The sequence below is a fragment of the Numida meleagris genome, chromosome 1 (assembly GCF_002078875.1).
Source record: "Numida meleagris isolate 19003 breed g44 Domestic line chromosome 1, NumMel1.0, whole genome shotgun sequence".
Lineage (NCBI taxonomy): Eukaryota > Metazoa > Chordata > Aves > Galliformes > Numididae > Numida > Numida meleagris.
In genome coordinates this window covers 113,479,490-113,480,277 of record NC_034409.1, presented here as the reverse complement: position 1 = coordinate 113,480,277, position 788 = coordinate 113,479,490, and positions in this window count along the sequence as shown.

The window sequence follows — 788 nt, the reverse complement described above, 5'->3', positions numbered from 1 at the left end:
GCTGCCCTGTCCCAGGAGAAGGACCCCTCCACTAATGCAGGAATATCGCCCAAACACGTGGCTTGCCCATCCCCATCCTCCATCAAACCTACTTTAACGCTCTGGTCATCAATCCCGTCAGCTTGCTCCCCAAAGTGCTTTTGCCCCAGCTGCTCAGTCCCGTTCCGTCTCACGCCCACACACCTGGTGTCTCAAAGGCGTGCCCAAGATCACGGTACCCAAAGCCTCGATCCTGACACCATCCCCTCAAGCAGTAATTTGCCTCCTCTGGTCTCCTCCTTCCTTCTGGGACCCAGCCGTCAGTCAGGAGGACAGAGGACAACATGACTGGTGCTCCCAATCCCTTGAGCGTCTGTCCAAGGGATGCAAAGCCCCCTTCTGATGTGCTGCAATTTCCTCACTGCAGCCTCCCGTGACCCTACGTGAATGACAACAAGCGGATGGCGGTTGTCTTGTTTGATCAGATGCGGTGGAGTCTCCTAAGGTCTCTGGCGCGTGCCCACGCAAGACAGCAAACCTCTCTGGAGAGGTTATCTGGGCGGCCGATGGGGGCCTCAGTGCCTCCCGGCAAGGAGTCCCCCATCACTAAGACGATGCCAGCGCGGAACATGTCCGCCCCGGAACCGAGTGCCTCACAAAAACATGCTGTGTTCTGGGGCCAGCAAGGTTGGCAGGCATTCCAGCTGGTCCCCAGCCCAGGGCCCCGTCATCCTCTGTGAGGTGACACTCCTTGGTGCGATGTCACAGCAGCTGTCTCTTACAGCCCTGTGGCAGCGCTGGGAGCGGTG